Raw genomic sequence first — 11,940 nt, 5'->3', positions numbered from 1 at the left:
AAAAATTGTGGACATAATTATGACATGGAGGGTATCCAACAGTATATCAAACAAAGGAAGAAGAAAGCGAAGTATGTGAACACATGATTACATGAGTGTTACATTGTTCATGTACATGTATAACATAAGTCAAACAAGTTGCTAATGGGATATATGCATACATGCCATAATTTTTAAACTCATTTCCTGGACACTTTTCATTTGGAGGTGGGGCATTGATCAGCAAACGTATTTTTTTTAAAAATTTACATAGTTGCATACAACCTATATTACCGGTATTTACAACTTGCAAATTTAATGACACCATAAACAAAAGACAGAATGTCAATAATTATAAACAGTTTTTCTATCTTTTTTAAGTATTTAGGCATCGTTTATTCAATCAGTCACAAAATAGAGTAAAGCTATGTTAAGTAATGAGAATTAGCCATGTCGTTTACCTGAAACATTCGCTGAATCTGATGGATAACATCACCTCATATTAATTTAGAGGTAATTTTAACGGTGTTTGACCACTAATAACTGCCTCCAGGCGGATTAAATTTATACTGGCCAGTTGTCAATTACAGTGTTATGACACCTTCACTCAGGAAGCCACAATTAAACAATTAATCTTTCAATTGATAAAATTTATTGCCGATAAAGGATTAGTGTCACCATTGCAATGGGGATAATCGTTTGTAATTAGCGTTCTAGATTAGTTTATATATATACTTGACAATAGAATTATATGAAAATGTAAAATTTCTTACTTCAAAGTAGATTATTTTAGATTTTTTTTTTACCAGAACATAAATCATCTCCGGGACAAACACCTTATTTCTGGGACTGTCCTGGACATCCAGGACGTTATGGCATGTATGGATATATGGGAGAATATAACCTGAATGAGATAAATATCATCTTAGGTGCTAGATGAGGGTTATTCAGTAAACTTCACTTATAGAAGACACGGTCATAGCAAACTTCCTGTTATAAGAAACATCAATTTTTGGCCCGAATTTTGCATGGCCCAATTAAGTTGAAAAACAGAAAATGACACTTTTAAACAAACTGCAAAATATTGGCTATCGTAAATATATTCCACTTTTTCTCTTTTCTTTATTTATTGGCACAGATTAATACCCGGCCGAATGTACCGTTTATTTTTGTACCTGGTATGTACTTCAATACAGCTATTAAAATGAAATTGTATAGCAGTACGTAATAGCTTTCTATTTAGGATATTTTTAGCACAAGTTTTTGTCTCCAAAATATAAAGGTTATTCATTTTATTCCATTATTTCTTTTTTTAAAGAAAAATGATTATGATCACTTGCAATCGGTTTTCAACATAATTACGCATGCTATTTCTTTTCAGAATAGAATCCATTGAAAAATACAAAGTACGCTTGACTTGATTGCAATAAATACGGAATATTAGGTGTACGGACATAATCCCCTTCGGACAAAATCCCCTTCATGTATTTTTGTATATCTGGACATAATCCCCTCCATGGGTGGACATAATCCCCTTCATGTGTGAAATTTTGAAGTGGACAAAATCCCCTTCATAAAATTGCTACCTGGGATAAAATCCCCCTCAGATGAATTTTCGGTTTATAAAGTGGGTATGAGAGCGACGTACTGCATTATGCTGTGTGGTATCTTAATGTATAAATAAAAAGAAAATATTTCAGCAGAAAAGCACATGTATTCAATTAGCACATTTTAATCACATTAAAATTGCTTTGTTAAAGCATTCATAACAATCAATATATATATAATATTATGTTGTAGTAGCTTTCTGAGGCTTTGTATTTTGCTACGAGCAGGTGTGCAAAATTGATAAGCAAGACCAAAGGTCGAGCGAGATACCAATTTTCCAACGTTGCAAGTAGAAAAATACATAGCCTACTACAACATAATTTTCTTTCTATTATATACCTTTTTGTTTCATTCAGAAAATGAAATGTAGTTGTCAAAAAATAAATTCATGACTGACAGATGATTACGTAATTCTTGCAAAATCGGCCACGCCTTTAATAATTTTGGTTCCTGTTCCTGTTCAAATGCAACGTTATACAAAGCTAAGATCGGAACCAACGTCAAAAACTGTCTGACACTTCCATATATGGTACCGTATTTGTCACTTACATAATACGGAAATTTCTATCTTTTGAAGCGTATTTGCCCTTCAAGATTTGCGTGTATTTTAAGGAGAAAATTTATAGTTATACTTATATAATAAAAGAAATCTATATCTTTCATAAGTAAAAGTCACCCTTAAAATATAAAAGAAGATCTTCTATATAAAAGGAAGGAAAAATTGAAAATCTTGTTTATTCATGGAAAGAAAACAAAAAGCGCTGAGTTAAGTAACAAAATGTGATTTTTTATGAGAAATTGAGAAAGGGAGTAAAACTTAAACTGAAATAGAAAAGGATTTTTGAAGTCCAAAAAGTATGCTCTTAAAAGAAATGACATTGTATTCTAGAGGGGTATCAAACCTCAACATCCTCAACGTAATGGAAGGGACATCGTTCCATAAAATATGATAATGTGGACTCGGCACTTTTTGAGTGGTTTAAACTTAAGATTCCAGAGCCAGTAGTATGCTAATCAGCGGCATTATTCTTAAAACATTGCAATTATTTCTTTTTAGCTCACCTGTCACAAAGTGACAGGGTGAGCTTTTGTGATCACTTTTCGTCCGTCCGTCCGTAAACTTTTACTTTAAATGACATCTCCTCATAAACCACTAAGCCAATTTAATCCAAACTTCACAGGAATGTTCCTTTGGTGGTCACCTTCAAAAATTGTTCAAAGAATTTAATTCCATGCAGAACTCTGGTTGCCATGGCAACCGAAAGAAAAAACTTTAAATATCTTCTTTTAAAAAACCATAAGAGCTAGAGCTTCGATATTTGGTATGAAACATCTTCTAGTGAGTGTCTACCAAGTTTGTGCAAATAAAAGCCCTGGGGTCAAAATTGGCCCCGCCCCGGGGGGTCATTGATTTTCCCTATATGCATATAGTAAAAACTTAAAAAATCTTCTTTTAAAGAACCCAAAGAGCTAGAGCTAAGATATTTAGCATGAAACATGTTCTAATGGGTGTCTACCAAGTTTGTTCAAATAAAAGCCCTGGGGTCAAAATTTGCCCCGCCCCGGGGGGTCATTGATTTTCCCTATATGCATATAGTAAAAACTTAAAAAATCTTCTTTTAAAGAACTCAAAGAGCTATGGCTAAGATATTGAGCATCAAACATGTTCTAATAGGTGTCTACCAAGTTTGTTCAAATAAAAGCTTTGGGGTCAAAATTGGCACCACCCCGGGGGTCATTGATTTTCCTTATATGTGTATAGCAAAAACTTAAAAAATCTTCTTTGAAAAAACCCAAATAGCTAGAGTTAAGATATTAAGCATGAAACATCTTTTAGTGAGTGTCTACAAAGTTTGTTCAAATAAAAGCCCTGGGGTCAAAATTGGCCCCGCCCCGGGGGGGTCATTGATTTTCCCTATATGCATACAGTAAAAACTTAAAAAAATCTTCTTTTAAAGAACTCAAAGAGCTATGGCTAAGATATTTAGCATCAAACATGTTCTAATAGGTGTCTACCAAGTTTGTTCAAATAAAAGCTTTGGGGTCAAAATTGGCACCACCCCGGGGGTCATTGATTTTCCTTATATGTGTATAGCAAAAACTTAAAAAATCTTCTTTGAAAAAACCCAAATAGCTAGAGTTAAGATATTAAGCATGAAACATCTTTTAGTGAGTGTCTACAAAGTTTGTTCAAATAAAAGACCTGGGGTCAAAATTGGCCCCGGCCCGGGGGGTCATTGATTTTCTTTATATGTGTATAGCAAAAACTTAAAATCTTCTTTGAAAAAACCCAAATAGCTAGAGTTTAGATACCGTATTAAGCATGAAACATCTTCTAGTAAGTGTCTACAAAGTTTGTTCAAATAAAAGCCCTGGGGTCAAAAATGGCCCGGCCCCAGGGGTGTCATTGTTTTTAACTATATGTGTATAATAAAAACTTAAAAAAATCTTCTTTTAAAAAGCCCAATGAGCTAGACCTTAGATGTTTAGCATGAAACATCTTCTTATGGGTGTCTACCAAGTTTGTGCAAATAAAAGCCCTTGGGTTAAATTGGCCCTGCAACGTTGGGGGGGGGGGTTGGGGGGCCTATATACAGGTGAGCGACCTCAGGGCCATCATGGCCCTCTTGTTTTCTTTTTTGAATCAATATAAGGGAGACCACAATGACGAACCCAATAAAGTTAATTTTCCTAATCAAATGCTCTTCAAAATGGAGGACGATGGTAAACAATCAGTTTGTTATATGTAAATCTGTTCACTATAAAAACTCCTGATACAATTCGCTTTATACTTACAAGGAACTCCGGATATAAGGAACAGATTTTGATTGTCCCAATGAGTTCGTTATAAGCGGAGTTTACTGTAGTTATGTCAGTAAGGCTATATTCTCTAGTATATTCCATCAGCAACTAGTACATGTATAATAAATTTATAATAATGCAAATTGTTAATTGACAACAAGTTCATGAGAAAACCTAGCACTGAAAAAGGTGCCATGTTAATAAAATGACGTCATTCAGTCAATGGCTTAGCTAATGCTTCACATTAAAAAGTAATTCAAGTATAAAGTCAGCATAGTGGTGTTACTTTTAACCTTTATTTTTTTTTAAATGATGACATTTTATTTGAGAAATTTGCCATATAGAACTCATAAATAACCTTGTCCTTGAAGGTAAAATTATTGTGTTTTTGCTGTAATTGGCTATTACATTGTAATAAATGCCTTCGCTGTCTGTCCATTTGTTCATCTGGTCGTTCCTCTGCATTAAACTTGTCTGGCTTTCACAGGTCAAACTGCTGGTGGGAATTCAACCAAACTTTATAGGAGTGTTAAGTACCATCCCTCGTGCTTATTGCCGGTATGTTCCGCTTCACTGCACAAAATGGCCACCAGAGCTAAAAATAAAAAAATCTTATCTGGCTTTCACGGGTCAAACTGGTGGTGAGATTTCAACCTAACTTCACAGAAGTGATCAGTACCATCCATAGTTTTGCATACCGCCAGCACTTTTTGCTTCGCTGCGAAAAATGACTGCAAGAGCTAAAAATAAAAAATTTCTTGTGAGCTTTCACAGGTCAAACAGCTGGTGGGATTTCAACCAGCCATGACCTTAACTGTCATGGTGAAATATGACATTTATTTTTTACAAGAAAATAACATTTTCTAGAAGTACCCTTTACTATGATATATTTGTGTCTGACTTTAGAAGTAAGAAAAAAGTCGAGCGTGGTTTCCGCTCCGTGGCTCTCGTTTATAGAAACAAATTTGTTATTGTAAATGATTTTCTTTAATAGAAATATAACAAAATGTTACTGTTGTATGTACAGGTATGTGGGTACTGTGCCACTTTGATAATGTGAGAGTGACGTTGCATTTTTTGTGTAAAGTTTACTTTTTTGTCTGAATAGGTAAAACAGGTATTTTAGAAGCGGTTATAGTACAAGATAAAAGTAGAATATGAAATGTCTTGATGGCAAAGTTGGTAAGGTCATTGGCATGCAATGACCTGAAATAAAACATTTTCACAAGTTCGAGCCTCAAAATTGTCTAACTCATTCTTTTCTTTTTTTGTTTCCCTTTTTTCCAATTTTACTGAAGATGCAAATGAATTGGAAAATAAAGGTAGTTTTGTTATAATATCTAATGTTTAAATTATACCGGTATTAATATTCTTTTATCCTGTGTAGTGTTAAATATGCAGTAGTCATAGTACTTGTGCAATGCACGAGAGAGCACGAGTATTTTGTGCCAACTAAGCTACAGTTGAAACAATTTGTGTACATGTATTCATTCCGTTTAGTATTCAATATAAGGCTGTACCAACTTTCTAGATATTACTTTTGGAAACAAGAAATTGAAATGAGAAGTTAATAGAAATTAACACAACACTTAACACTTCTTTACGTCAAGAAAAATATAACATATTCATATTGTTTATAGACATAGACATTATTTTCGAGAAAAAAGCACAATCCGAACCAGTCTTGCATTGATATTTAACTAGAAAATAAGCTGACAAGCTTACCTACTGCGTTACGCTGACAGTTGATTACTTAGTTGATATTTTAACTTATATGGCAAGCCTGCGTGCCTAAAGATAATAACACAATATGATAACTGTTTTACACCGTAATAGTGGACTTGACCAACGCGTCAATAAATAGTTATCCTTAACTGACAGTAATACAATTAATATCTACCTGTCAATAATGGCAATCTTGTGATGAGTGTGATCAGAACCTTGCTGTTATTGCTGTTTATTAAAATCATTAATATTACTTTGTTGTATCATTTACAGCATTTATAGACAACTGAGCAATCTAGCCATTATGGCCCTCTTGTTTTTGTTTCAGGTGCCCAATTGCAGGCTGTTCTAATGAAAAACCAGTGGAAATGTCGGACTTAGAAGAGAATAAAGAATTGAAAAGACATATTGACAGAGTAAACAGGATTGCGAAAAAGGGAAAGAAATAGTTACTTAGAACAAATTATTCACCACCACGTGTTCAGAAAAACAATGTGTTACAAATAGTTACATGGACATAATGACTTCATTGTGTAATATAGTATATGTACATAATGACTTCATTGTGTAATATAGTATATGTACATAATGACTTCATTGCATAATATAGTATATGTACATAATGACTTCATTGCGTAATATAGTATATGTACATAATGACTTCATTGCGTAATATAGTATATGTACATAATGACTTCATTGTGTAATATAGTATAATTATGTACATAATGACTTCATTGTGTAATATAGTATATGTACATAATGACTTCATTGTGTAATATAGTATACGTACATAATGACTTAATTGTGTAATATAGTAAGTGTACATAATGACTTCATTGTGTAATATAGTAAGTGTACATAATGACTTCATTGTGTAATATAGTAAGTGTACATAATGACTTCATTGTGTAATATAGTAAGTGTACATAATGACTTCATTGTGTAATATAGTATATGTACATGTATATGTGATGTAAGAGAGTTGTACAAAACTTACAAGGACTGCAGCTTTACTTTTTGCCAGAACAGAATATTTACTTGAAACTTAAAATTCATATGAATGGTTACAAACCAGCTCAGATGTCAGAAATTCTACAATTCCATTGAACTATGACACAAGTTATGCCCCTTTTAGGCTTAGAAAATGTTCTGATATAACCATTGATACTTAAATGTTTCTGAAACTAGAACAGATATTCATTTGAAACTATTTAATATATGAAGGGTCACAAGTAAGCTCAGTATGCAAAGTTTTTCCACTCTTAATTACATTTTAACATAATTATCCTATTTTCTTAACTTCACTGCTTTTGTTTGTTTTAGTACATTGGGAAAATGAAAGGTTATTTGTAACTTTTTCGAACATGATTTGTCAATATATATTTATACTATTACCTGTACAATTAGTCTTTTTTTCACCAGAGCTAATTTCCTTTTATGTACAGTAAACTTCACTTATAGCGAACACGGTTATAGCGAACTTCCGGTTATAGGGAACAATTTATTTTGGCCCGAATTTTGGCCTTCTTTATTTAATATAAAAATATATGGTTATAGCGAACACGGTTATAAGGAATTATCGCTTATAAGGAACTCATTTCTTAGTCCCAATTTAGTTAATAGTACAGAAAATTACACTTTTATAACGAACTCCAAAATATTGGCTATCCGTAAATAGATCCCGCATTTTCAACGCACGGATTAAAACTCGGGCGAATGTACCGTTTATCGTTGTATGTACTTCAATACATCTATTCAAATGAATTTGTATAGTTTTCTATTTTGGATATTTTTAGCATGAGCTCTTTTCACCAAGATAAAACGGTTATTTATTTATTTTCTTCAATAGTTTTGCTGGAGTAAAATAATTATAATAATTTATAATCGGTTTTCAACATAATCATGCATGCTTGCAAGTATGATCCATTGCAAACTGCAAAGTACGCTTGATTTAAATGAAAAGAAATCTATATCTTACATAAGTAAAAGTCACCCTTAAATTATAATAGAAGATATTCAATATAAATGGAAGGAAAAATCGAAAATCTTGTTTATTCTCAATCATGGAAAGAAAACGAAAATAGTTTAGATACAAAATATTATATTTTATGTGAAATTGAGATAAGGAGTAAAACTAAAACTGAAATAGCAATGATTTTCGAATTCCAAAAAGTACGCTCTCGGGTAGCGTGTCTAAAATATAAATAAATGACTAATATTTCTATTACTTAATCAAAATCTCTTCAAAAAAATGGCGGACAATGGTAAACAATCAGTTCGTTATATGTAAATCTGTTCGCTATAAAAACTACTGATACAAGGAACTAATTCGCTATATGCTTACAAGGAACTCCGGATATAAGGAACAGATTTTGAATGTCCCAGTGAGTCCGTTATAAGCGGAGTTTACTGTATATTTATTTGTGCCACTAAAGTTATTCCCTTAATCACCTTTCCAAGTCGTCGTCTGTCAAGGACATTGGTGGGGGTATGAATAGCATTCAGCGATAGTTCTAGTTTTTTGCGCATTCAGCTATAAAGATAACTGTTGTGAGGGTATTTTATCACCAGACTGTAGATGGTAAAAACTCATTTATGGACAAACAAAAATGAGTGTAAGTTGTGTTTTCATTATAGATAACGTGACAAGTTTTACTGGTCATGTGACATTTCAACCTGGAAATTATTATTATCCAAAGCTTCTTTTACATATTGAGTACAGATGATTTGACAAGTGAAGACACACCTGATGTAAATAGAGGATATTGAATGAGTTTAAGTTCAATACTGAAAATTGCACGCGTTGAATAAAATCATATTATGTGAGCCTCTGGCAAGCATAATATTATTTCATTCAAGGATTTCAATAAATTCAGTAATGGACCTACACGAATTTAATATTCTATTTATCACATACCAAAAATAAAGACTGTTTCAAGTGAAAAAAGAGTCATTTTTCATTGACACGCCTATAGTATAACGCAAACATCTAACGCGTCTTTACACTATGTATAACGCTAATGACGTCACGTCAAAAAATGTGCATGGCCGTGCAATACCATTTTTACATGTCACAAAATCGACACAGGTGTGTGATAAAATTGTCTTTGTTTTTTTTGTTTATCAAATAACATAATTTCCATTTTATGAATAAAAGTAGATGCTAAAAGGTAAATGCTATTATTTCTATTTTTCGAGAACATTTTATAGTGATCTGAGGACACGACTTACGTTTATATTTTATTAGGAGAAATTGTATCTATTTCTTAGGCACAAGTGCCTTGATGATCAGAATAAAAATAAGTACATAATATTGTAACGTTTTTAAGGCACACAAACCCTGTCGGTGAAAAGCTAGCTCACCACCAAGAGTGGTTTATGCCCTTATATATTGGATACTATCCTTTGTGTGAATTCACCATCTTTTGTTTTTGCATATTGTAATGCTCATATGACGTTCCAACGTCGTTACAATATCTTTGATTAATATAAAATACTTTAATCTTATTTGTCAACAAGATAATTATTAAAAAGCATGGTCAGTGTGAAGATTATCATTATTTTTGTATTGTAAAGATTAGATTCAAGTTTGTTGTTTGTAAAATTGCATATCATCATAATTATAAATGTTATCTGCATCTGTGTTAGGCAGCTCCCACCTTGTGCAATTGTTTGATCTTACAGAGCTACATATATACTGTATACAAACATGTAAATCATATGAACTTTGATAATATTGTCACTTTTGTGCATTAATAGGTAAACTTCTATTAAATTATGAGTTTACCCATCACTGCACATGTGCATACTGACAAAAATCATCTTTGTTGTATACTGTATTGTCCTATTGTCTTTGAATTTATTAAAAATTTGAATTAGACCAAGGTCATCTTGATGAAATAAAATATCAATGATGATTTTCCCTGATACCTGTATTCATTTCTCTACAGTCTAATTATAGCACTTATTCTTCTAGATATGTAATAATTATAACACAGATAAAAGAAAAGATTTTAAACCAGTGTATTATTAATCTTGTGTTAAACCATGTCAGAATGTAGAACTTAGACATTTTGCATGTTGACCTGCAGGAAGTGCTGGGTTTTTTAACAATTGTTTGAATGTAATTAATGCTCATTTTTTACATCATTTTTTACATCATTGTACAGACATGTATATCGTTAGAGTATCATTATACAATATGTACAGAGAATATTATATTAAATACACATCAACTGATGATGACTTTTGAGTTTCTTTTAGCACCCCTCACAGATGAGGTTTTGTTGTTGTATGATCTCCATTGTGTGTCCTTGTGCATAATTTCTCGTTTTTGAGTTATCTGCCCCTGAATCAGACTTTTCTACTTATTTGAGGTCATTTCAAAGGCAGATAACTTAAAATACTTAAATGGATTTTTGTTTTTACTTCTGGATTATGTTTTTCTTGTTATTGTTGAGTACAATACATAATAAAATGCAATTCCTTACATCGTTAATTTTTTTCAATGAAAATAAAGGCCATATTTTAAGAAAGAATGCACAGGTTAAAAGAAGAAGTGGTAATAAAATCTACCCACTCTAAATGTGTTCTTGAAATTTTGTATATCAACTAAAACGAAGGTAAGCTTCATGAAAATAAGGAGAAAAAATGTATTGTTTCCATTTATTGTAAATTATCTGCCCTTAAATTTAACAAAAAAGTCCAATTCAAGAGCAGATAACTCAAAAACGAGAACGATGACCCCAACTTTTTTTTCGCTTAAAATTATTCTGATATCTTATTCTAACAACATGCCAAGTTTAAAGAAATTCTATTGAACAGTTAATTTTGCCTATATGTCTATATGAAAACTCCCGAAAACGTCTTCAAACAGCATCTCCTCCTAAACTACTTTGTAGCTTTTCACCGAATGCTACAGAAATCATTTTATATTATGCATATTTAAGTCAAAGGAACTAAAAGTCGGCTTAAAAATGGAATTAAAATGCCATAAAATGGAACTTGAATGCCGAAAGCATGGCCTCTACAAAATTCATGTTAACCTTGGGCACAGAGTTTAATTTACATAGACTTACGGTATATAGGAAAATGCATTTTCACCTCTAAAACTGCATGTCATTGAGCTCAGATATTTGAAAAGTAGTACTGTAAATGAGACAGTAGGTTTTTAGCACGTATTTTTATTGCATTATAACTGTTCTTGAAATTTCCCTTATTTACGTTTTTAGAGAAAAATCTACGAAAGCATTCAAAATGCGTAACAACTGATTAAATGCTGCAAATTCATATTTAACATCGAAGTGGTCTATGTCAGCCAACACCAAAGTGTTCGTCTTCTTCTGTAGTTTCTTGAATAAATATTCATTTGACTCAAGTCCGATGCGAAGACCAAGAAAATTTTGGACATGTGACAGGCTAAAAATGGCCTCAGGTCGATCTTAGGGTAACTAGTAACAGACGCTGAAAAGCCTTTTACTCTATCTCAATTCATTGAGAAGTTGCAGCACTTTGAAATCAGTTTTGATGGAAAAAAACAATGCAAAATAGTGATTTTTGGCAATTTTGAGACGTCCCCCCGTTGCCATGGTAACAGGAAATTTACCATTGAGCATGCTGTGACAGAGGCTATGGTATAGTCAACATTTGTGCCAAGTTTCATTAGTATTGAAGCATTTTTCATAGTTTCATAGCAGTTTGAACTTGTTACAGGAGGCTTTTCAATGAAAACGGCCATTTTTCGCAATATGCTCATGGGGTAAAAGGTTAAACAGAGAAATATTTATTACTTTTTTTGTTATTCCACTATTGTAATGTACTCCT

At 32.4% G+C, this 11,940-nt stretch overlaps 1 long non-coding RNA gene across 1 annotated transcript; it reads left to right on the top strand.

Moving 5' to 3' along the window:
* LOC132733832 (uncharacterized) lies at positions 1–10,356 on the top strand. The gene is made up of 2 exons (XR_009626229.1): positions 1–71; positions 6,443–10,356. It is a non-coding gene; the product is annotated as an uncharacterized LOC132733832 (long non-coding RNA).
* The last annotated feature ends 1,584 nt before the right edge of the window (positions 10,357–11,940 follow it).

Source organism: Ruditapes philippinarum, unplaced genomic scaffold (assembly GCF_026571515.1).
Source record: "Ruditapes philippinarum isolate M1 unplaced genomic scaffold, ASM2657151v2 ctg12348_1_1_1_1, whole genome shotgun sequence".
In the NCBI taxonomy this organism is placed as follows: Eukaryota; Metazoa; Mollusca; class Bivalvia; order Venerida; family Veneridae; genus Ruditapes; species Ruditapes philippinarum.
This window is presented reverse-complemented; position numbering and strand designations above follow the sequence as displayed.